The sequence below is a fragment of the Trachypithecus francoisi genome, unplaced genomic scaffold (genome assembly GCF_009764315.1).
Source record: "Trachypithecus francoisi isolate TF-2019V2 unplaced genomic scaffold, Tfra_2.0 Lachesis_group1, whole genome shotgun sequence".
In the NCBI taxonomy this organism is placed as follows: Eukaryota; Metazoa; Chordata; class Mammalia; order Primates; family Cercopithecidae; genus Trachypithecus; species Trachypithecus francoisi.
The window spans coordinates 400037-426120 of record NW_022681454.1 but is presented as its reverse complement, the minus strand read 5'-3'; the positions used below and the strand labels follow the sequence as shown (position 1 = coordinate 426120).

The following is a 26084-nucleotide window of genomic DNA, read 5'->3' as shown; positions in this document are numbered from 1 at the left end:
GTTCTCCATTCTGCCCTCTCCCTCCCATCTTCTTTCTAATCTTGATTGCTCCTCCATATGAAAAATCACCCTTATCTGTCTCATTTTGGAGATGCTTGCAGGTCTTGTGCTTGGTGCTTTTTCCATTGCAATTCTCCTTAAAATAAAGTCACTTCTTACTTACATCAGAATTTATTTTATTTGATGATATCTAGAAACAGGCCGATGACATTAACAATTACACCCTCTCAGAGGACATCACAACCCTCCTCCCATCTTAACTCTCACTGCATCTGCCTGTGGACACCCAGCTTTCCAGGGCTCCGTTGGCTTCTCAGTATAAAGGCTCCTTTCACGTCTAATTTGAGCCAGGCTGGGACACCTGCAGAAAAGGTTCCCAGGAAGAAACTATTGGGCTACTGATGACCTCCTTTGGCAGGGTCAAGATTGGCCTTACCCTGCAGTTAACAGGCTTAGGTCTCTGATTCCCAGTCAAGGTTATTCACTTAGTTTTATATAAAAGAACTCAGTGTTTAAATAATCCAACAAAATTCCTCAAACTCATTGCTTATGTTTATAGGAGGAAAGGAGATTGTAAGGCACTTACATTTTATACTTCAACAAAAAAAGCCAAAATATATATCAATTTCAGACAATAATCATTTAGGTATTATTTCCTTAATAACAAATAGGTGAACATTAACCAGGAATGTCAAGTCCTATTCCATACAATTTAACATTAAATTCAGACATCCAGATAACAGCATAAAGAGCAGACTTATTCATTATTACAAATTCCCCATCATGCAGAAAAGAAAAACTGGTATTTTGGCATATCTCTAAATCACCAATTTATCTACCAAAATTTCTTCTAAAAATGTATTCAGTTCTCTGCAGCCATAGAGGAAAAGAAATGTTTCCTCCTTTTTTTTTTTAACTTAGTAATATCCCATAACTAAGCCCTGAGGTTCCATTTGAAACTGCCCCCAAAATACACAGATCTGAAAAACTTATTACACATGTCAAGGGAAAAACGAAAGAATTTTTAACAAATATATCATTAGACATTTTTTAAATTTACATTTGTATGCCTCTTTGAGAATATTCTATCTTTCAAGCTCTACCAATAAAATGCATTGTACAGTTAATAAAATGGAAGTTGAAACAAGTAAACATTTTTTTCAAGATGACAAACCCAACGAGTAGCAGTACCGGCTGGAATAATGGTATGTCTGACTCAAGTGTCAAGTCGGGCTGTCTGTCATGTGATGTACATCCTCCCACCTTCATCCTTCTCACTGAAGTACTCAACGACCACCCTCCCAAGAGCCTGTGCACTGCATCCCCATGTGTGCCTGGAGAGTGTGTGTGTGTGTGTGTGTGTGTGTGTGTGTGCAGATCCATGCACCATCTTGCTAGAATGGACTTTGTCTTTGAGGATACTATCTTTTTCTCATTTCACAATTCTGAAAAAATCCAGATGGTAGAAATTACTTCTGCCTTTCCCCTCAATATCAGAATTCCATTGGCCGAACAGCAATGTGTCTCCAAAAAATGGAAACTGGACTGGGAGAAAATCTTAATGCCACAAGGATATGGCTTTTTGAATAGTGTAAACCACAAGAGTGCTCTGAGCACCAGGGACCCAGCTGCTCCTGAGAGGGTTTTCCCCAAACCTCAGGCCGTCCACTATGAGGAGATGATGCAGTAACTTATGCCCTAAATACTCCAAGACACATGGCTACCGTGGGCATCTGGGATCTTTCCCAGACAGTTCTGAAGCCTAGGACCAGGAAAGGACAACAGGATGGCTGAGGACAAATTACCTTGTAAAGTTGGGAACCTAAACCCCAAATCATTATGATAAGGTGTCTGTATCTGAAGAAGACAAAACAAGAGGCACAAAGAATGCACACTTTTACCACTGTTATTCAGCATAGTACTAGAAGTGCTAGCTAGAGCAGTGAGACAAGAGAAAACAATAAAGGCCATCCAAATTGGAAAGGAGGAAGCCAAATTATATTTGTTTGCAGATGATGTGGTCTTGTATTTGGAAAAACCAAATTCACTAAAATATGACTAGAATTGATGAATTTAGTGAAGATGTAAGATTTAAAAAATTGGTAGTGTCTCTACATGCTAACAGTGAACAATGTAAAAAGAAATCGAGTAATCCCATTTACAATAGCCACAAATTAAAAGTAAATACCTAGAAATTAAAGAAATGAAAAGTCTCTACAATGAGTACTATAAAACACTGATGCAAGAAATGTAAGGCCGGGCGGTGGCTCAAGCCTGTAATCCCAGCACTTTGGGAGGCCGAGACGGGCGGATCACGAGGTCAGGAGATCGAGACCATCCTGGCTAACACGGTGAAACCCCGTCTCTACTAAAAACACAAAAAAACTAGCCGGGCGAGGTGGCGGGCGCCTGTAGTCCCAGCTACTCGGGAGGCTGAGGCCGGAGAATGGCGTAAACCTGGGAGGCGGAGCTTGCAGTGAGCTGCGATCCGGCCACTGCACTCCAGTCCGGGCGACAGAGCGAGACTCCGCCTCAAAAAAAAAAAAAAAAAAAAAGAAAGAAATTTAAAAAGACAAAAAACTGAATAATATTTTATGTTCATGAATAGGAAGAATCAACATTTTTTAATGTCCATACTACCCAAAGCAATCTACAGATTTAATACAACCTCTAGAAAAACATCAATGACATTCTTGCCAGAAATAGAAAAAATAATCCTACAGTGTAGACAGAACCATAAAAGAATCAGAATAGCCAAAGCCATTGTTAAGAAAAATGAAACTGGGCCAGGTGCGGTGGCTCAAGCCTGTAATCCCAGCACTTTGGGAGGCCGAGACGGGGGGATCACAAGGTCAGGAGATCGAGACCATCCTGGCTAACACGGTGAAACCCCGTCTCTACTAAAAAATACAAAAAAAACTAGCCGGGCAAGGTGGCGGGCGCCTGTAGTCCCAGCTACTCGGGAGGCTGAGGCAGGAGAATGGCGTGAACCCGGGAGGCGGAGCTTGCAGTGAGCTGAGATCCGGCCACTGCACTCCAGCCTGGGCGACAGAGAAAGACTCCATCTCAAAAAAAATAAAATAAAATAAAAAATAAATCAAAATGGATTAAAGGCAAATCTAAGATCTCAAACTATGAAACTCCTACAAGAAAACATTGCTGAAGCTCTACAGGAAATTAAACTGGGCAAAGTTGTCTTGAATAATACCCCACAAGCACAGGCAACCAAAGCAAAAATGAACTAATGGAATCCCATCAAGTTAAAGAGCTTCTAACGAGCAAATGAAACAATTAACAAAGAGACAACACATAAAACTGGAGAAAATGTGTAAACTGCCCATTAGAAAAAAAAATGAGAATACGTAAAGTTCACAAACAGCTCTATAGGATAAAATTGAATAATCTAATTATAAATGGGCAAAAATTTGAATAGACATTTCTCAAAAGACGGCATACAAATGACAAAAAGGCATATGACGAGGTGCTCAACATCACTTATCAGATAAATGCAAACCAAATGACAATGAGATATTATCTTACTCCAATTACAACTGCTCTTACCCAAGTCGGGCAATAAAAAATGCTGATGAGGATGTGGAGAAAAGTGAACTCTGGCACTGTCTTGGTGGGAATGTAAATTAGTACAGTCACTGTGGAGAACAGTTTAGAGGTTCCTCAAGAAATGAAAAATAGAGCTACTATATTATCCAGCAATCCCAAGCAGCTACATAAAAGAAAGGGAATCAAGGCATCAAAGAGATATTTGTACCTCCATTTTTATTGCAGCAGTGTTCACATTATCCAAGATTTAGAAGCAACCTAAGTGTCTATTAACACATGAATGGATAAAGCAAATGTGGTACATATACACAATGGAGTACTTTTCTTTCTTTTTTTGTTTGAGATGGAGTCTCGCTGTCTCTCTCCCAGGCTGGAATGCAGTGGGACGATCTCGGCTAACTGCAAGCTCCACCTCTCGGGTTCATGGCATTCTCCCCTCTCAGCCTACCAAGTAGCTGGGACTACAAGCACCGGTCACCGCACCTAGCTAACTTTTTTTGCGCACTTCAAGCTCCGCCTCCAGAGTTCACGCCATTCTCCTGCCTCAGCCTCACGAGTAGCTGGGACTACAGGCGCCCACCACGTCGCCCGGTTAATTTTTTGTATTTTTACTAGAGACGGGGTTTCATCATGTTAGCCAGGATGATCTCCATTTCCTGACCTCGTGATCCACCTGCCTGGGCCTCCCAAAGTGCTGGGATTACAGGCGTGAGTCACCGCACCCGGTCTTGTTTTTGTATTTTTTTTTTTTTTTTTTTTTTTTTGAGACGGAGTCTAGCTCTGTCACCCAGGCTGGAGTGCGGTGGCCGGATCTCAGCTCACTGCAAGCTCCGCCTCCCGGGTTCACGCCATTCTCCTGCCTCAGCCTCCCGAGTAGCTGGGACTACAGGCGCCCGCCTCGTCGCCCGGCTAGTTTTTTGTATTTTTTAGTAGAGACGGGGTTTCACCGTGTAGACCAGGATGGTCTCGATCTCCTGACCTCGTGATCCACCCGTCTCGGCCTCCGAAAGTGCTGGGATTACAGGCTTGAGCCACCGCGCCCGGCCTGTTTTTGTATTTTTACTAGAGAAGGGGTTTCACCACGTTGGCCAGGCTGGTCTCGAACTCCTGACTTCAGGTGATCTGCCCGCCTCAGCCTCCCAAAGTGCTGGGATTAGAGGTGTGAACCACCACGTCTGGCCAATGGAGTACTTTTCAACCGTAAAAAAATAATATAAGATTCTGTGATTTGCAACAACATGTATGGAACTAGAGATCATTATGTTTAGAGAAATAATCTAGGCATATAAAGGCAAACTTTGCATGTTCTCACACATTTACTGGAGCTAAAAATTAAATTAATTTCATGAAGAAGGATTGTTACAGAGGTTGGAAAATATAGTAGGGGGCTGGGAGAAAGTGAGGCAAGTTAATGGGTTCAAAAAAATTGGAAAGAGTACGATTTAGTAGTTGCTAGTACAACAGAGTGACTATAGTCAAAAGCAACTTAATTGTACATTTTTAAATAACTAAAAGAATGAAATCAGATAGTCTGTAAAACAAAGGACAAATAGTTAAGATAATGAATACCTATTTACCTTGATGTGATTTTTATGCATTTCTTGCCTGGATAAAAAATCTCATGTAACCGAGAGAGAGATGAGAGAGAGATGAGAGAGAGAGAGAGAGAGAGAGAGAGAGCGAGTGCGAGAGAGAGAGCGAGAGAGAGAGAGAGCAAGAGCGCGAGAGAGCGCGAGACAGAAAGAGAGAGATAGGGATAGGCCAGGCACAGTGGCTCACGCCTGTAATCCCAGCACTTTGGGAGGCCGAGGCGGGTGGATCACGAGGTCAGGAGATCGAGACCATCCTAACATGGTGAAACCCCATCTCTACTAAAAAAAAAGTTAGAAAATTAGCTGGACATGGTGGCAGGCACCTGTAGTCCCAGCTACTTGGGAGGCTGAGGCAGGAGAATGGCATGAACCCGGGAGGCGGAGCTTGCAGTGAGCCAAGATTGCGCCACTGCACTCCAGCCTGGGGACAGAGCAAGACTCCATCTCAAAAAAAAAAAAAAAAGATATATATATATATATATATATAGAGAGAGAGAGAGAGAGAGAGAGAGAGAGAGAGAGAGCGCGCGCTACTGTGTATTCACAAAAATTAAAAATTAAAATAATAAATAAAAATATCAATTTAAATTGCAAGGCTTAAAAATAAAAATCACTGGTCCTCATTTCTTCATAGATACATGACCTTAACATTATATTGATCACATTGCCTTTGTGGGAATTCCAAAACATAGTTAAGAATGTGTACTACTTCACTTTAGCAAAATGCCAAAAACATGAAGAGAAGAAACATTTTATTAAAATTTTATTATGTCCGGCACAGCCTTACCTCCTGCCAGTACAGCATGGTCAACAATGAGAAACTCCCAACTCTATGCTTCCTCAGGAGAGAAAGAGAAACACAGAATATCTGCCCACATTTTTGGTTTTTGGCGGGCTGTCAAAGATGGGTTTTGTCTCCCCTGACAGAGTGCTGAAGAAAAACGTGGTATACTTTGGATGACAGCAGCTATACATATTTTACATTACTGAAAGAAGCAATCCTAAAGACATATGAGAATGAAGGAGGCCAGAAGTGCTCAAAAATTGTCAAAAAGAGAAACAACATCAGAAGCATCATACATCCTGATTTTGAAAACCTATTATAAATTTATGGTAATTGAAATATTTTATAACTGGATCAAAAAAAGACAATACCAGTGAAACAGAACAGAGCACATAAATAATCCCTTGCGTATGTTATCAAATGAATAATTTACACATTCCATCATCCATATTCATTGTAGTATCATCTACAAAAGCAAATACGTGGGAAAAATCAAGTTTTCTTTTTTCTTTTTTTTTGAGATGGAGTCTTGCTCTGTCGCCCAGGCTGGAGTGCAGTGGCATGATCTCGGCTCACTGAAAGCTCTGCCTCCTGGGTTGACACCATTCTCCTGCCTCAGCCTCATGAGTAGCTGGGACTACAGGCAACTGCCACCACGCCCGGCTAATTTTTGTATTTTTCCTAGAGATGGGGTTTCACTGTGTTAGCCAGGATGGTCTCGATCTCCTGACCTCATGATCCGCCCACCTCGGCCTCCCAAACTACTGAGAATACAGGCTTGAGCCACAGCGCCTGGCTAAGTTTTCTTAATAAATGAATAAAGACAATTTGGAATGTACTAATAATTAAATATTATTCAGCTTCTTAAAAGCAGAAAAATTTATTACACCCACAATAAGGATGCTTTTTTTTTTTTTTGAGACAAAGTCTCGCTCTTGTCCCCCTGGATGGAGTGCAATGGCACAATCTCGGCTCACTGCAACCTCCACCTCCCAGGTTCAAGCAATTCTCCTGCCTCAGCCTCCTGAGTAACTGGGATTTGCTAATTTTTGTGGTTTAAGTAGAGACAGGGTTTCACCATGTTGGCCAGGCTGGTCTCGAACTCCTGACCTCAGGTGATCTGCCCACCCAGGCCTCCCAAAGTGCTAGGATTACAGGTGTGAGCCACTACACCTGGCCTAAGGATGCATTTTTGAGACTTTATTTATGTGCAAGAAGCCAGGCACAAAAAGATAAATACTATATAATTCTACTTATGTAAGATACCTAAAGTAGTTAAGCTCCTAGAAACAGAAAGTAGACTAAACTGTGTCAGGGGCTAAGTGGAGAAGAAAATGAGTAGTTGTTGTTTCACAGACAACCTGTTAGAACACAAAATAACTCTTGTTTTTTAAAACTGTAAGATCTGGGTATATGTGCAGGTTTGTTATATACGTAAACTTGTGTGACGAAGGTTTGTTGTACAGATTATTTTGTCATCATGGTATTAAGCCTGCTACGTATTAAAGATTGAATTACACAATGCTTCCTTTCATATTACATGGAATCAAACTAGAAATCAAAAGCAGAATCAAAATTGCCAAATCCAAAAATAAGTGAAACTTAACAGAAGATTTAATATTTTTAAATGACAATACTACCCACAGTGATACTCAAATTCAGTGTAATCCTGATGAAAATCCAAATGATGCTTTTTAAAGACATCTTTTTAAAAATTCTTACATTTACATGGAATATCAAAGGACCACTGATAGCCTGAACATTCTTAGAAAACAAGGACAAAGTTAGAGGCACAATGCTTCCTTTGTTTAGAACAGATTACAAAGCTACATAAATAAAAACAGTGTGGTACTTGCAAGAAGACAAATAGCAATGGAACAGAACCCAGAACTTAAAGCCAACCATGTTTGTGTATATGCTCAAATGATCTTCAACAGGGTTGCTATGACCGCACAACAAGAAAAAGACAGTCTCTTCAATAAATGGTGTTGGAAAACTCTGTAACTACATGGGAAAAACTGAGGTTGGGTCCTTCTCCCGAACCATATACAAAAACTGTCCTGAATGAGTTAAATATTTAAATGTCAGAATTATACCTATACGATCTCTAGAAGAAAATACAGTAAGTTTATGACCTTGGTCTCAGCAATGTTTCCTTGCATACAACATCAAATATCCGAGGAACAAATTTTAAAAACTCAGAAAAATGGGACTACATTAAATTTATCTCTGCATATTAAACATTTTGTAAGAGTCCATGTAAGAAGAAAACAAATTAAAAAGCATATATTTGACAGAAGCTAACATCCAGAACTTCAAAAAAATCAACAAATAGTAAGTAACATGATTAACAAATGAACAAGATAAAAATGGTTCCCAAAGATGAAATGCACACAGCAAACAATTACTGAAAAAAATTTCCAATCTTTAGCAAAATGTAAAGCAAAACCACAACGAGGTATTATTGTGCATTAATTAGGATGGCCAATATCAAGCAAACAATGACATATGTTGTCATTTGTACCTGAAAAATGTAAAAGGTTCCTCCAAAAATTAAAAATGAAGTTATTATATGACCCAGTAATCCCACTCCTTTCTTTCTGGTTTTTTTTTTTTTTGAGACAGAGACTTGCTCTGTTGCCCAGACTGGAGTGCAGTAGCGTGATCTCAGTTCACTGCAACCTCAGCCTCCTGGGTTCAAGTGATTATTGTGGCTCAGCCTCCCAAGTAGCTGGGATTACAGGTGCACACTACCACTCCTGGCTAATTTTTGTATTTTTAATAGAGACAGGGTTTCACCATGTTGGCCAGGCTAGTCTTGAACTCCTGACATCAAGTGATCCACCTGCCTTGGCCTCCCAAAGTGCTGGGATTACAGGTGTGAGCCATGGTGCCCTGCCCCACTTCTGAGCATCTATTCAAAATATGCAAAGTATACCTGAAAGAAATTTGCATTTTCATGTTTACTGCAGCAATATTCACTGTATTTTAGTTTATTCTGGCATTGATATAAAGAAATATCTGAGACTGGGTAATTTATTTTAAAAAGGAGGTTTAATTGGGTCATGGTTCTACAGCCTGTACAGAAAACACAGCTGCTTCTGCTTCTGGGGAGACCTCAAAAAGCTTCCAATCATAGCAGAAAGCAAAGGGACGGTGAGTCATCTTACACGGTGGGAGCAGGAGTGAGAGAGTGAGAGAAGAGGTGCCATATACTTTTGAAAAATGAGATCTCAGGAGAACTCACTCGCTATGGCAGACAGTACCAAAGGGGCTAAGCTAAACCATTCATGAGAAGCCAACCCTATGACCCAACCACTTCCCACCAAGCCCACCTCCAACACTAGGGATGGCAATTTGACATGAGATTTGAATGAAAATGCAGATCCAAACCATATCATTTACAAAAGCCAAAAACTGAAAAAACTCAAACACCCTTCAATGGATGAATGATTTAAAAAGATGTGCTTTATACATACAATGAAATATTCTTTAGCCTCCAATGAAAATATCTTGTCAGATGCTACAATAAGAATAAATCTCAAAGCCATTAAGTGAAATAAGACACCAACAAAGTGACAGTGTATGATTCCACTTTTATACAATATCTTGTGTAGTAAACTAGGAAATAGAAGTAGAAACACGCTTGCCTATGGTTAGGGTTATGAAGCCTCAGTGGAGCCAGAGATCAAGGAGGGTTATTTAGAAAAAACAGGCCCTCACCCAGGTGGCTAACTCAAGGGCCCATAGACATGGCTACAGACAAGGAAATGGCACACAAGCCTGGTGTTACTGAAGATTATGAAGCAGTTCTGCAACCTTTCTCAAACTCCTCTCAGCTACAGTCCACAAGTGGTCCTTCCCATTAAGAGACCTGCAGGGAGACACACCCAGCCATAACCCTGGAAGCAGCCTTGTATATCTTGGCCTCAGTTGTGCTCCCTGAAGCAACCCTGTGACTCAGTTCTAGCCCTCACAGTCACAGTCTGTGGCCAGTTGTACACACTCAGGGACCCACATAGAGACTTGTGAAAACTGTTCCCAGGGAGTCAGCAGAAGCCAAACCCATTCATACACCTGATATTTGGCCCGACACACGCAGAAAAACTTCAAACCTAGCCTACTGCCTGCCATATAGATTAATGTCCTCAAGGATATTTAATGTTTCCATGGCCCAGAAATAATCCATGACTGTCCAAATCTCTGGTAACACAACCATCAAAGGCAGACCCCACGGCAGACCCAGCATCACCCTTGTAACCCAGCTACAACTCTTCTTCTCTGCAACCCCAGAGGTAATCTCATCAGCCTGTGGACCAAACAAATGGGAGATCTTTACCTGTCAAAAATAGTTGACAGGAACTGTAATCATTGTTAGATCCTTCAAATGTACAGACACAGGGCTGCTTCAGAGACCACAGCTGAGGCCAAGATATGCAGGCCTGCCTGGAGGGCCACAGCTTCTATCTTAACATATTCCTGGAAGTTTCTTTCAGAAAAATTGGGTAAGGAAAAGGACAACAAAGCTCTCCAGCTTGGAAAAGAAGTAAAAATGTTACTGTTTGTAGATAATATGATCATGCATACATATATAAAACCCTAGAGTAAAACAAGAAAAATTGTTTGAATTAATAAATGCATTTGTTAAAGTATCAGGATACATAATCAACATACAAATACTTGTGGGTTTTTTTTTTTTAAAGACGTGGTCTCACTGTGTTGCCCAGACTCATCTCAAACTCCTGTCTCAAGCCATTCACCTGCCTTGGACTCTGAAAGTGCAGGGATTACAGAAATGAGACATTGCATCTGGTCCAACATACAAATATTTGTTGCATACAGTAGCAACAAATTTTCCAAAGAAACAATTTCCATTTGCAATAGTATAAACATAAATTTAACCAATAAAAAAATTATACATTAAGTACAATAAGATTGATAACAGAAATTGAAGTAGACACAAATAAATGGAAACATATTCCATTAGGATAACTAACACTGTCAAGATGTCATATTACCCAAAATGATCTATAGATTCAACGTGATCCCTATTGAAGTTTTAGTGGCATTTTTCACAGTAATAGAAAACACAATTGTAAAATTTAAGTGTAACCATAAAAAACTTTTAATAACTGGAGCAATCTTGAGAAAGAACAATGTTGGGGCATCATATTCTCTAACTTCAAATTTTATTTAAAAGTTATAATAATCAAGAGTATGGTATATGCATAAAGACAAATACAAAAACCAATGGAACAAAATAGGGGGCCCAGAAACAAAACCAGAATACAAGGTCAACCAATCTTTGACAAGGCCACTAAGAATATCCAATGCAGAAAATACTGTCTTGTCAATACATGCTGCCACAAAAACTGGGTACCCACAAGTGAAAGAATAAAAGTAGAATATTTTCTTACACCATACCCCAAAATTAACTCAAAATGAAAGACTTAAATGTAAGACATAAAACCTTAAAACTCCTGAAGAAAACATATTTAAAAAAAAAAAAAAACTTTGTTGATATTGGTCTTGGCATTAACTGTTTTGATACTACATCGAAAGCACAGCAACAAATAATACAAACAAGTGGGACTGCATCAAATCCAATAGCTTCTGCACAGCAAAGAAAAACATTTTTTAAACCCTACAACACAGGAAAACATTCACAAGCCATATATCTAACAAGATGTTAATAACCAAAACATATAAAAAACTTCTAGAATTCAAAGCAAAACAATAATAACCCATTCAAAAATAGACAAAAGGTTACTTTTTTCCCCACTGAAGACATACATACAAGGGAAATCTGTATGCTGTTGGTGAGATGTAAATAAATAAAGTCATCATAAAAACCAGTAAAAAATAAAAATAGAAATATCATGTAATCCAGCAATACCACTTCTGGACATCCTACCAAAGGAAATAAAATTTATATCTTGAAGAAATATCTTCAGCCCTATGTTCACTGTAGTATTGTTTACAATAGCCAAAATATGGTGTGTGTGTATATACAGAGTAGAACACTATTCAGCCATAACAGAAGGAAATCTAGCCATTTACAACATGGACTGACCTGGAGGACATTATGCTAAATGAAATAAGCCAAACACAGAAAGACAAAGAAACTGCTTGTTTTAAGTTAGACGAGAATCTAAAAAATCAACTCATGGAAGCAGAGTGTAGAATGGTGGCTGTTAGTGTCTGAGGGTGAAAATATGAGGAGATATTGTTCAAAGAGTACAAATTTTTAGTTATAAGTTGAGTAAGTCTGAGAAATCTAATGTAAATTAGCATTAGATTAGCCAAATAGCATTGTGTCTTTAGTTAGTAATACTGTAATGTATGCTTACAATTTGCTTTTTTTTTTTTTTTCTTTCCTGAGATGGAGTCTCACTCTGTTGCCCTGGTTGGAGTGCAGTGGCATGATCTCAGCTCACTGCAACCTCTGCCTGCTGGGTTCAAGCAATTCTCCTGCCTCAGCCTCCTGAGTAGCTGGGATTACAGGTACATGTCACTACAGCCGGCTAATTTTTGTATTTTTAATAGAGCCAGGATTTCACCATGTTGACCAGGCTGGTCTTGAACTTCTGACCTCGTGATCCACCCACCTCAGCCTCCCAAAGTGGTAGGGTTACAGGCGTGAGCCACTGTGTCCAGCCTACAACAGTAGATCTTAAGTGTTCTTACTACAAAAAAAATTTGAGGTAATAGATATGTCATCAACATATCTATTACTGTATTACTAATACAGTCAAGTCATCAACTTGACTGTATTTTGTTTCACAATGTACATGCATATCAAATCATTACATTGTACACATCAAATATATAGTTATACCATTTGTATGTATCAGAAAAATCGATGTCACACAAACACAGATGTACAGTAAGTCCTCACTTAATGTTCAAAATAGGTTCTTGAAAACTGCATCATTAAATAAAACAATGTTGTCATATGCCATTCAAACATAACCCTTGTTTCTATCAATTAAACTATGTTAATTCCACCTCCTGGGTTCAAGTGATTCTCCTGCCTCAGCCTCCTGAGTAGCTAGGATTACCGGTGCATGCCACCATGCCCAGCTAATTTTTTGTTTGTTTGTTTTTTGTTTTTTTTTTTGAGACGGAGTCTCGCTCTGTCGCCCAGGCTGGAGTGCAGTGGCCGGATCTCAGCTCACTGCAAGCTCCGCCTCCCGGGTTTACGCCATTCTCTCGCCTCAGCCTCCCGAGTAGCTGGGACTACAGGCGCCCGCCATCTCGCCCAGCTAATTTTTTGTATTTTTAGTAGGGATGGGGTTTCACCATGTTGGCCAGGCTGATCTTGAACTCCTGACCTTGTGATTTGCCCACCTCAGCCTCCCAAAGTGCTGGGATTACAGGTGTTAGCCACCGCACCCAGCCATAATTAGTTTTTTTAAACAATATGTTGCTTCGTTTACAGTTTCCGTGAACCTATCAACAATGTTAAGTGAGAATTTACAATACACATCTATAACTTATATAGATGTGCATATGTGTGAGACCCACATTTTTATATATAGATAGATCTCAATAACAGAATCCCAGTAGGCTTCTTACTACAGTTGTAAGATAATAGTTATTAAAGAATATATATACTTAACAATGTTCTAAGCTGGTTTATGACAGTACATTTAAGAAATCTAGAAGGTGAGTAGATACTTTAATCAAGTGGTGTCCAACCCTATGAATGTAAGAACATTTTGCTTATCTGTTGTGGTAGATATCATAAAAATTATTCATGAACTTTTTTTTTTTTGTAAAGCTCATCAGGTATGATTAGTGTTAATGTATTTTATGTGTGGCCCAAGACAATTCTGCTTCTAATGTGGCCCAGGGAAGCCAAAAGCTTGGAAACCCATGCTTTAAACTATAACTTGAAAATTTACACATATAGAGTTTAAAATTACAAATCTTAGTTATACTAAAACAATAGCATTTTAAACTACAATCAACATTACATTTTTCATATTTAAGGAAAATGCTTATTGTTCTGAAAAATTGCTAGGAAAGAATTTTTGTAGAATTACATTTATAATAGGATTAAAAATCAGTAAGCAGAAAATCGGCAACATCTGTCCCTGGTGTTCCTGGGATTTCTGAACCAAATCCCAATATGTCCACTACTTGCCTTACACATTCAGGCATGAAATAAAATCAGTATTTGAAAAATATACGTTATTTTAGACATGATGCTAAAACAATGTCTGAAAAAATAAATTAACATAGAGCTCCTCAATAACACAAATATTCCTATGTCTGCAAAAGCAATGGAACAGCAGTCAGATCATGCAGCCCCTGTAAGTGATAAAGTGGACATTGGCTCTCCCTGTAATCTTGAAGGGAGATCACTAAAAAGAGAATTCGTAGAAGATTTAACAGCGTGGGACCGAAGATGCCCCTGTTTGTGAACACGAGAAGAAAATGCAGCCTTGTCAGAAGTTATTTTGATTGGAGAAGAACTTCTCAAACTACATGTGAAGGCCTGGCTTCCTTCGCCTTTGGTCCCCTTGCTTGTGTCATCTCCTTCATTCACTCTCACCTACCTGGGGCTCTGGCTGCTGTCTCATGAGTCTTCCCATTACAGGGCTCTTTTCTTTGCTCCAGACAGGTGACCAGGTCTAAGTTAAAGAGAGCAACACCTGTTTTATTAAAAAACAAAATTAATATGACTATTGCTGGGGATTCTCCAATTACCAACCTAGTACTATGCTAAGCAGAAAAGACAAATTATGGAAGATTCTAGGCCGGGCGCGGTGGCTCAAGCCTGTAATCCCAGCACTTTGGGAGGCCGAGACGGGCGGATCACGAGGTCAGGAGATCGAGACCATCCTGGCTAATACGGTGAAACCCCGTCTCTACTAAAAAATACAAAAAACTAGCCGGGCGACGAGGCGGGCGCCTGTAGTCCCAGCTACTCGGGAGGCTGAGACAGGAGAATGGCGTGAACCCGGGAGGCGGAGCTTGCAGTGAGCTGAGAGCTGGCCACTGCACTCCAGCCTGGGCGGCAGAGCCAGACTCCGTCTCAAAAAAAAAAAAAAAGATTCTAAAAAATTAATCCAAAAATTGTTTCCTTAAAGAATCTTCAGAATATTTAAGTATTTTGAATCTGTGGGTTCTAAGTTCCACTACCCAGTACTATTGAATCAAAAATAAGTGATGCAAATTGGATTTTAAGACGTGGAAAACAGTAATAAAACTGAATTTCTAGAATTAGCACTAATCTAGAGTGAAGGACACAAAATTAGCTCAAGAGAAGGTTTAGGTAAAGATGAAACATCTGGCCGGGCGCGGTGGCTCAAGCCTGTAATCCCAGCACTTTGGGAGGCCGAGACGGGCGGATCACGAGGTCAGGAGATCGAGACCATCCTGGCTAACACCGTGAAACCCCGTCTCTACTAAAAAATACAAAAAACTAGCCGGGCGAGGTGGCGGGCGCCTGTAGTCCCAGCCACTCGGGAGGCTGAGGCAGGAGAATGGCGTGAACCCGGGAGGCGGAGCTTGCAGTGAGCCGAGATCCGGGCCACTGCACTCCAGCCTGGGCGACAGGGCGAGACTCCGTCTCAAAAAAAAAAGATGAAACATTACTTAAAGATTTTATTTTTTACACCAGAAAACTCCCAATTTTTTCATGAAGAAACAAACTGAAATTAATTCACGCAAAGCAGAAGCTCCCAAGAGACATACAAAGGAAAAAAATAAAACTCTGAGGGAGCATTAGCAATTATGTATTAAAGTTATCCTCATCCAGGGAATCAGGTTTCTGTAGTCCTTCAACATCACATCTGTATATAAATTCTGCTGGGCAGGGTCCAGACATTTCCACTCTTCTGGGGAGAATTCTATGGCCGTATCCCTGAATGTTAAGAGTTCCTGAAAACACGTATTTATCAAAGGTAGAGTTCTTAAATTGACTACAGGACAAATGAGTTATATGAGCTAGTTGTGACTTAATGGGACAGACTGTAATTATCTGATAAAATAACTCTCAACACGGTAATGTTCTCTAAAGTGTTCCATAACTCTGAGGAAAAAGGATGGCATTTGTCAGGAATGGGTATTTGGTGTCACCAAAAAACAACACTGGGACAAAGGATCTCCTAGCAAGGCTAATTAACTTTCTGTAGAAAGGGTGCTGCTCACTAGCAGTCTTGCCATGAAATCCACCCTATGGCTGTGTCCAGTTTCCATTGGCTGGAACAGGATCTCACATTTTGTCCTTGTCCTGACTGGCTAGCAATTTAGAACTTTCCAAAAGAGAGGAAGGCAGAGAATAAAGGAAAAGAGGAAGTAACTTGTGGAATGCTGAGAAAGGCCAAAAACACCTCCAAATAAGGAAGAGGAAGAGGCTATAAACTCATGCTTGCTTGGACCTGCTTAGGCATGGCAGGGCAAATATCTTAGGCTAAAATGTGGGAGCTGAGAATACAAAGTACATTGATATCTTTATTATGGTTAGTAGATATTTAAGAATATTAGCACAAGTATTTGAGTAAATTTTGCTTCTAAGAGAGGTTACTATTTATTCTCAATTAGACTGGGAGGAAAGTTCCTTTGAAGAGAAAGCTGTACTTGATTTTCCACAGCAAGCTAGCAATTTCTGTTGCTACAATGGAAATACGGGCTACACTGACCTGCCCTTATGAAAACCAAGCAGAGTAGGTCCTGTGACCTCCTGGAACAAAGGGTGTGCTCATCTCTCATTAAAGTGTCTGGAAGCCTTCATGCTTGACCCTGGCAAATCATGTTTTAATTTAAAAAACAGCAATGTTTCCATCCAGAATAGCCAGGATCTGTGGGGAGGGAACAAGTGACTGTTTCTCTTCAAACAGTCCATGTGATCCTATTAGAAGATTGGGCTGAGAGTCACTTGGCTAAGCACAGGCTTTCAAGCTTCAATGTGCGTATAAATTATTTGCTATTCTAGGCCTTACTGTAAGTAACAAAATTCTGCAGGTTTGAAAAGGGTCCATGAATTATATAGATTCTTATAGCAAGTCTCCTGTTAATGCTGATATTCCTCCCCCTAGATCCATTATAGTATCACTCAGCTAGAGAAAGCAGGCACAGCACACAGGGTCCCTTACCCCAACACAAATACTTTTCTTTTTTTTTTTTTTGAGACGGAGTCTTGCTCTGTCGCCCGGGCTGGAGTGCAGTGGCCAGATCTCAGCTCACTGCAAGCTCCGCCTCCCGGGTTTACACCATTCTCCTGCCTCAGCCTCCCAAGTAGCTGGGACTACAGGCGCCCGCCACCTCACCTGGCTAGTTTTTTGTATTTTTTTAGTAGAGACGGGGTTTCACCGTGTTAGCCAGGATGGTCTCGATCTCCTGACCTCGTGATCCGCCCGTCTCGGCCTCCCAAAGTGCTGGGATTACAGGCTTGAGCCACCGCACCCGGCCAACAAATACTTTTCATCTGAAGACAAGACCACCAGTCATCTCCTGAAACAGGGCATTCTCTGCAGGCCCTTCAACGGTTACAGAGGCTGGAGATGGTGGCAATGTCTAAGTCTGCATTTGAAAACATGTGCACATGCATTAATGTGATATTTACGGAACATGTACTGTGTGTGCAGGAGTATGTCACAGAGCACTGTGCTGGGAAGCTCACATTATGTGTGTTAATTCTCATAACATCCTGGGAGGTGGGTACTAAGTGTCCCATAATTCCTAGGATTTAAATGCAGGGCCCGGCATTTCTATTTCTTCTTGTTTTCCTATGATTGATTTTTTTAGAAATGTATAGAATAGTTCAATATAGACAGATGGGAGAGAAACACAAAGAAAGTATTAAGTGCAATTCAGAGGAATTTTTTATTTTTGTATTTGTATTTACTTTGAGAATTGTGAAAAAAAAAACTAAAACTATAGGGCTGGAGAACAGATTGCTAGATAAGATGTCTCTGGAAACACTGGTTTTAATTTTATAAAAAAGAAATTAAGGCACAAAAGTATATTGCTTTTCTCCATTTATCTGCTTTTGGGTTTCACGAAATTGGGAGCACCAGCTCTGCAGAGGCAGCAGGAGTAGCCACCCCAAATTCTGATCTCCTCTAAGCAGTTCTGTGAGAGATTTCAATGTGGGGTCAGATCTGGACAAGATTCAGCAGAGGGTGGATCTGGGCATGGTTGGGATAGAAGGTGGGCCCTAGGCTTCTGTTCTCTAGGCCAATAAGTATTTTCAGTTTTGTTTTTTCTAAGCCTGCCCAAGAGAAATTTTATTCCCAGAGTTTGTGAAATTTTAATCTGCTTTTGCCACTTCCCTGTCTATATTGCAACACACAATAAGAAGGAACTTAACCAAAATCCTTATTTTTTTCTAGACCAATTTTATTAGAAGCCAAATACTTATTAGCAAGCTAAAAACAATACAAATAATAATAACAACAAATTCTCTTCAGTCTATGAATAGCCCTTCAGGTGGAGGCATCAGAACTCACAAAACAATAAAAGGGAAGTAACCCAAATAAAGCTTAAGTCTCCTGTACAGTTTCCGTCTTTGTGCTCCAGACTGCAAGTTACTTGATGGTAGGGACCATGACTGGTTCATCTCTTTTTCTAATGTCCATACGAAATAGAAGCAATTACTTTTTGATCAGTTTGAGTCTCCAGATTGCCTCACTTTCATCAAAGAACCAAAAAAACTGGAACAACTCTTCTCTGTTATGAACCAAGGAGATTCTTTCTGTGACGGGAGGAACAAACCCTGGATAAGTCATTCTCTTTCTCTGAAATGGAACCAGAATCAGACCTTGTTGTCAGACTGACCCCAGTCTGCACAGAACATCCTCAAATTATCTCAAATAACTCACTGATGCTGGTGAGAGTGTCCTCAGTGACCCTGGGCTGAAGCCTCCATAGTGATCTAGACAGGAGAGACTTAGGCTGACTTTGTGGAGTGCAAACAGAAAACGGAACTGCCCTGGTACAGCTGCAGATTCTGGATCCAGATGTGATATGCACTGTCCCTGATCAGCTAACTCTGAGACAAGAGGAAAGATGAAAGTACTCCAGTACCCCAGTATACAAGATGGCATACTAGTGATTATGGTTGTGATTATGGTTCTGGATATTTTGTGGCCCTGACCTCCCACTGCTAAGGTGCTTGTTTACACTTACAGATTTTGCCACAGGATTCTGTTCACACCAGAAGCCTCTCACATAGTTGTACCAGGTGACTACTAGACAAGACCTGGAAAACTCAAAGGGCTCCACGCTGAAAGTGGGGTTTAAGAAGTCTATGTTGGCCGGGCGCGGTGGCTTAAGCCTGTAATCCCAGCACTTTGGGAGGCCGAGACGGGCGGATCACGAGGTCAGGAGTTCGAGACCATCCTGGCTAACACGGTGAAACCCCGTCTCTACTAAAAATACAAAAACTAGCCGGGCGAGGTGGCGGCGCCTGTAGTCCCAGCTACTCGGGAGGCTGAGGCAGGAGAATGGCGTAAATCCGGGAGGCGGAGCTTGCAGTGAGCTGAGATCCGGCCACTGCACTCCAGTCCGGGCGACAGAGCGAGACTCCACCTCAAAAAAAAAAAAAAAAAAAAAAAAAAAAGAAGTCTATGTTGACCTCTCATGATGCAGAAAATAACTTCTGTGAGTTTTCTGTATCTCTTCAACCCGAAGTCTGGCCCTATCTTGTGAATCCTAGGCAGAAGCCAGCTTTTATGTGCAGATTCTAAGTGAGATCAATGTGCCTCTGCATTCTTGGGGATTGCAGCAAACAGAGTAAAACCAGAGACAGCCTTTCATGGAGGCTCCTTCAATACATTCTGAAGAATATTTTGACCTAAAAGGAAAAAGCTGGGGTAAACATAAGTAGAGAATTTATTTGGGCCAAACTTGAAGATTGCAACCTTGCAGTATAAAGCTGCCTTGAATATATACTCCAATTAGAGGCAGTTACAAGTGTATTTTTAAAGGCAAAAAAGAAGGCAGAGAGGGGACTGATACAAAGCTGTCAGATCTTCCTATTGGTTTATAAAAGCAACATTGGTTAGTGGCTGGCTATATATTGTTAAGTCATAGAGTGTGGGTTATAGTGTCCATTGTGGTATTATTAGGTTAATTTATAGCCACTGGTGGCAATAGCAAGGAATTTCAAAAAACAAATAGTTCAAAGAGGGGAAGAGTAGGACTGCGGTCTCATTTTAACAAGTCTCTGGGTCTGATAATTAAAAGTACTTGTTATCTCTCAGACAAAAGTGCCATTCTTCTCTCAAATCCCAGGACATAAATTCAGAATTTGGAACTGCACATTTAGGTCTTGGAAGGCTGGTAAGCTATGCACATTTGTGGGCATTTGGGCAAGGGGAGAAGAGAGAGAATTGATGTTCTCTGGTTTAATTAATGCACTTATGTGATCCTGGTTGAGTTTATGGACCCCATGATGTCTGAACCAGCGTCAGATCTGAAGATGCCAGGAGCACTGAAGGAAATGGAATAACTGATTGCTGTCCTGAAAAGTTATTTTTGTAGAAATCTAGTCTAACTGCTTTAGAAGTGACTGTAGATTCTAAATAGACTTTTTTTTGTTGTTTTTTTTCTTTTTTGAGATGGTGTCTCACTGTGTCGCCGAGGCTGGAGTGCAGTCGCGTGACCTCCGCTCACTGCAAGCTCCGCCTCCTGGGATCACGCCATTCTCCTGCCTCAGCCTCCTTAGTAGCTGAGACTACAGGCGCCCGACACCATGCCCAGCTAACTTGTTGTATTTTTAGTAGAGACGGGGTTTCACGGTGTTAGCCAGGATGGTCTCAATCTCCTGACCTCGTGATCCGACCACCTCAGCCTCCCAAAGTGCTGGGATTACAGGTGTGAGCCACCGCGCCCGGCTAGAGCGACCATTTTGTTTGCAACTTTGGGGAGCACTTTGCTGCACTTTGTGCACTTTCCCACAAAATTGTGGATCGTGACTGGACTCCTTAGAAAAAAGGTTTTCTCTCAAGTGAAGCCTAGTGGGCACCTTGTATATAAATCTGGTAATTCTGAACAGTGTGGTAACTATAGCTAAAAGCAAAACCATCTCCAATCCTAAAATACTCTCCACAATAACAGAACAGCAAAAAAATGTTCTGTTATTTAATTATACCAAAATATGGTATGCATCACAGGCAATCAACTAATAGATTGCAAATACAGAAAGAACATCACCATAATTAGTTCTCAAGACATGACAGCACCATTTGTCATACAGTCTATGTCACCTAGTAATTTGGGAGGTCATCTGGGTTTTCTAATTGGTAACATTCAACAACAACAAAACTTCCTCTATCTTCTTGATACGACGTGTTTTGAAATGTCGCGCCAAGTACCTGCTGAAGGCAGCCCCCTACTCTCCTACAAAAACTGTGTCCTTAGGGTGTATATTCTTGCTATTTATATTTCAAGGCAATAGTTTCTATGTCCTAAAGACAATTTTCAGTCGAAAAAGACAAATGACCTAGTTAACTGATAAAAATGATTTATGTTTTTCAAAGAAGCACAGAAAATATTTAAATATAAAAGTTTTCCAATTAAATGCTTTAAGAAAAGGCAGAAGAGCAAAAATTCTTCCCACACTCTAAAGAGAAATCATTAAGCTTCTTTCTAATTTGTATTTGGTCCTACAACGGCCTGGTCTAAAGACATGGTCTTGAACTTACTAACATCTGAATTCTTGTAGGCACCTGAGGGACGGACTTGGGCACACTGTACACAGGAAAGCGGATTTGTGGGGAAGGAAAGAGCAGGAGAGAGAAAGGTGCAATCAAGAGCCTCGGGTGGGGGCAAGGCAGGACTGACTAAAGCACTGGTTTGTGTTACAAGTGCAGGCCGAAGCAGGGCTACGCTCTGATTCCTGAGTCCATAAGGGCAGAACAGATTAGGATCAGGTGATCTAGAAGACTGGGTGGTGAAGAAAACAGATTCCTGGCCGGGCGCGGTGGCTCAAGCCTGTAATCCCCGCACTTTGGGAGGCCGAGACGGGCGGATCACGAGGTCAGGAGATCGAGACCATCCTGGCTAACACGGTGAAACCCCGTCTCTACTAAAAATACAAAAAACTAGCCGGGCGAGGTGGCGGGTGCCTGTAGTCCCAGCTACTCCGGAGGCTGAGGCAGGAGAATGGCGTAAACCCGGGAGGCGGAGCTTGCAGTGAGCTGAGATCCGGCCACTGCACTCCAGCCCGGGCGAAAGAGCAAGACTCCGTCTCAAAAAAAAAAAAAAAAAGAAAACAGATTCCTGCTACAGATCTGGGGTTGACATGAGCTAGGAGTCTTCTGGGCACTTTGTGTGTTCTTGGGAGAAAACTATAGGAGCAAAGCTGCCAATGGGCACAATTCCTGAGGGCAGAACCCTATCCTGGGAGGAGTGTGGCCATGCGAATGCCCGGTGGGCGTCCTCTGGAGTGGGTTAGCATTGGGTGGAGGCCGGCAGCAGGGTGCGGGGACGGGATATTTCTCAGAACTCCTTTCCTCCAAGTTCTCAGTCCCCTCTTTCCCCGCGAGGAGACCTGGAGGAACAGGACAGTGCCCAGCAGGACCGCGCACGTGCAGAACCCGGTCGCGCCTCCCGCGGACACGAGGCGACTCCCTCCAGCCCAGGCTCAGCCATGTCTTTCTTCTGACAGAAAACTTGCGGAGGTTCCTCAACACCCGTCAATGCTCCAACCCCAACGGGCTGTCCAGCAACTCACTAAAGACCCCATCCAGAGTCAGCGCAGACCGACAAGCTCAGCGCTCTTCCCGCAACTGCCCCCTGCAGACGCCAGTCCCTGCCTCTGGACACCCGTCTTCATTTCTGAACGTCTCCAGCAACCAGGGGCGCCCACACCCTCCTCAGTTCCATAATGTGGCAGAACCACTCACACAACTCAGCGAAGCGCTGTGCACACGACACCAGCCTATTCTAAAAGAGGCCACGCAGGAACAGCCACGCGGAGGCGGCGCTCAGGGCAAGGGGACCGGTGGGAAAGTTGGGGCGGGCGGGTGATCTGCTTCCCTTCCTCACACACCTCACACAAGCCTTTCCTTCAAGACCCGCTGGCAGCCCCCAAACCACGAGCCACGGGGGCGCTGTCCCATTACTGAGTCCCCGTTTGCTCACATGAACTCTGTGTTTTGACGGAGCCTCCATCTCATTCCGAAAAGGGTAAAGAAGAAACGGGACCCCGGACCACAGCTCCGCCCACGCGGGCAACGCGCACGCCGCGCCGGCGTCTTCCCGGTGAGCTCCTCACCCCACAGCCCGGGGAAGGCGCGGGGCTGCGGGCGCAGAGCTGCAGGAGGAGGGCTGCAGGCTGGGCAGAGCCGCCGTGCGGGGACCGACAGGAGCGCGGGTCCCTCACCGGAGGGGACTGAGGACCGAGGGCTGAGCGGCGACAGCGGGGACTCCGTTCGCAGACTCGGTCCCGCCGCCGCCATTTCCCGCCGGTGCCGATGAGGCTCCCCCAGCCTCAGGACGCCCCGCCCCGCACACTCACCATTTCAGGGCTTCAAGGGTGTCGCGAAGTCTTAGCTAGAATCATCCAATACCCGCTGGTCACAGAGCGACGGAGGCGGAGGCTGTGGCGGAATCACCGAGGTCTCCCTGAGGCGTGGAATCAGGACCGTGACGTCCTAACCGAGCTCTGGCTGAAGCAAGAAGCCAAGGCCGCCCAAGATCCCGGATCCGCCCCCTCCTCTCCGGCTGCGCGCCTGATTGGACGGTTCTCAGTCCAGCGCCCTGATTGGATATGGCTCCAGGCCTCACGCCCTCAGGCTTGGAGTGACAGAAATTGCCAAAATATGGTGTACTGATTGAGGCAAGTGACAGATTCGGGCCTCTAGGCACTTTGAGGCAGGACTTTCTCTCTGTACTAGGCCTGGCTCTGCACAGGGTTCATTTTTAACCTTGTGCGCGCACGCACGTGCACGCACACGCACGCGCACACACACACACACACACACACACTTGTTCACAAATGGAAACAAGATAATGACAATCATTTTAATATTTTAAATGTCATAACCTTTCTGACCTGTGGTCTTTTGAGTAGGATACCTGAGATTTGAAGAGGAAAGCAAACCTCCAAAAAAATAAAATGTTAGCTATTTGTGAATTTTCAATTTTTTATTAGCCACGTCAAAACTAAGAAAAGGAAGCAAGTGGAATTGTTTGTGATAATTTTAACCTATTGTATCCAAAATATTGGCCAGGCCCGGTGGCTCACGGTTGTAATCCCAGCACTTTGGGAGGCTGATGTGGGTGGATCACATGGTCAGGTGATCAAGACCATCCTGGCTCACATGGTGAAACTCCATCTCTACTAAAATACAAAAAATTAGCCAGGCATGGTGGCGTGTGCCTGTATTCCCAGCTACTCAGAAGTCTGAGGCAGGAAAATTGCTTGAACCCGGGAGGTGGAGGTTGCAAGTGATCTGAGATCGTGTGACTGCATTGCAGCCTGGTGACAGAGCAAGACTCCATCTCAAAAAATAAATAAAATTTTAAAACCCCAAATATTATTGTTTTAATATGTGAACAATATGTAATTAGAATAAGGTGTATTTCTGATCTGATTCTTCTAAACTCACTGTGTATTTTATGTTTGCAGCACAGTTTACCTCAAACCAGCCACATTCCAGGTACCCAGTAGCTACATATGGCAGTGGCAGCCACACTGAGTGCAGCCATGAAGGCTCTGACCTCAGGGAAGTGCGGGCCTGAACACCTCTTTTCTGCTGAAAGTGAGGGAACAGCCTCTCTACCAACTTTTCTCCTCAGGCTCAAGGATGGATAGGACAGTGCTCCGAGAGAGAGCAGGGGCTGCAAGCTGAGTGTCCACGTGAAGACCACGGTCTCCCAGTTGCTGTTTGGTGCCGGTGTCGTGGTATGCTCAGTTCAGCCAGGTGTGAACTCTCGTTCCATGACCAGGAAGAATAAGGCACACTGACACCAGAGCGTGAATGAAGCAGAATAGGATTTATTAAGCAAAAGGAAAACTCTCAGCAGCAAGAGGGGACATGAAAGCAGGTTACCAGAAAATGGGGCTGAGTTCTGGGTCTTTTATGTGGCAAGAACAAGGAAATCTTCTGTGGGTTCTGCCCAAATGAGAGGAGTAAAGTTCCCCACTAAGGAGGTTGTATCTGGGCATGCCTGGGGTTGACCACAGTGACTCCATCTTGGTTGTTACCCATGAGTGCCCAAGCAAATCCCACAGTGGGGGGAAAGAGTGAAGCTAAAACCAAAATAGCTATGTCATGTTAGTAACGTTACAAGGAACTGGGTCAAGTTAATGACATTTAGGTTGATTTACTACATCTGGGCCTAAGTTGGGACAGTCCCTTCTGAGTAACATCCTGGCATAAGAGGAAGTTCTTAACCCCATTTCTTCCTGCTAGCTACAAGGGGTGGTGCATGTGCGGTCCCGTGGTTGTTTTTCATCTCCCGAGACCTTCCCTCCCTATCTTCCTAACCAGCCTCTGACCACCTCCTCTCTCAGGGGATCCTCTTCCTTTTAAATATCAGACAGTAAACAAAGAATGATGGGGCCACAGGAGGAGAGAGCACCATGTCTTCAGATCTCTTCACAGCCTTGCCCTCCAGAGTTTAGATGTGAAGGGAATAGATTAAAAGCGAACTTCTTGGCCGGGCGCGGTGGCTCAAGCCTGTAATCCCAGCACTTTGGGAGGCCGAGACGGGCGGATCACGAGGTCAGGAGATCGAGACCATCCTGGCTAATACGGTGAAACCCCGTTTCTACTAAAAAAAATACAAAAAACTAGCCGGGCGACGAGGCGGGCGCCTGTAGTCCCAGCTACTCGGGAGGCTGAGACAGGAGAATGGCGTGAACCCGGGAGGCGGAGCTTGCAGTGAGCTGAGAGCCGGCCACTGCACTCCAGCCTGGGTGGCAGAGCAAGACTCCGTCTCAAAAAAAAAAAAAAAAAAAAAAAAGATAAATCTTGATGACATAATTCAACAGGAAGAGCTAACTCTCCTAAATATATATGCACCCAATACAGGAGCACCCAGATTCATAAAGCAAGTCCTTAGAGACTTACAAAGAGACTTAGACTCCCATACAATAATAATGGGAGACTTCAACACTCCACTGTCAACATTAGACAGATCAACCAGACAGAAAGTTAACAAGGATATCCAGGAATTGAACT

At 42.6% G+C, this 26084-nt stretch overlaps 2 pseudogenes across 1 annotated transcript; one reads left to right on the top strand and one right to left on the bottom strand.

Annotated features, from left to right (window-relative positions):
* Window positions 1-5390: 5390 nt before the first annotated feature.
* On the bottom strand, window positions 5391-23678 carry LOC117084994 (annotated as a pseudogene). Its single transcript, XR_004437740.1, has 4 exons — window positions 23414-23678; window positions 15710-15828; window positions 14502-14605; window positions 5391-5597 (listed from the first exon to the last, which is right to left on the bottom strand). The product of XR_004437740.1 is annotated as a zinc finger protein 141-like (transcript).
* On the top strand, window positions 22311-23305 carry LOC117084988 (annotated as a pseudogene).
* Window positions 23679-26084: the final 2406 nt, after the last annotated feature.